Consider the following 620-nt stretch of genomic DNA (forward strand, 5'->3'; position numbering starts at 1 on the left):
CCTATTTTTCATTCATCATGTTGAAAAAGATTTATAAATTTCTTTAGCTCCTACTGGGAAAAAATAGAAGGTAATCAAGACACTCCATAATGGGCTATTATTATTATTTATAATGATAAATATATATCATTTTTATAGAACCCCAATAATCTATAGGACCATTATTCCTTGCTTACATCTTGGACCCTTCTAAAATTATCTACTCACTTATAAAAATTTTGATTTATTTCCAGTATGACTTCATTATTCAACTCTCTGTTTAGTATTCAGATATTCTCTTAAGCATGCACACAAATATTCATGTAAAAATAAATATTTTACTAATCTACCCAATAATATAGTGAATATTAAAAATAAATATAGAAATATGAAATGGCAAAAAAATAGAATGTGATTAATTATATTACTCATCTGCATCACAATCCAGTAAAATAGGTTAGTTTTATTTATTAATCAGATACAGTACAAGCAACTAAATTTTTCTAACATTATTAACGTTGGATTACAGCAACATAAATTGTGTTTTAATACTATAAATCTACATGCTTTGATAAGATAATTTATAAAGCAAAATATGTAGTTATTTGTTTCTCAGACATATAGTTTTAACATAATTTTAA

This window comes from Otolemur garnettii, unplaced genomic scaffold, assembly GCF_000181295.1.
Source record: "Otolemur garnettii isolate 467f Iridium unplaced genomic scaffold, OtoGar3 scaffold00033, whole genome shotgun sequence".
Classification (NCBI taxonomy): Eukaryota; Metazoa; Chordata; class Mammalia; order Primates; family Galagidae; genus Otolemur; species Otolemur garnettii.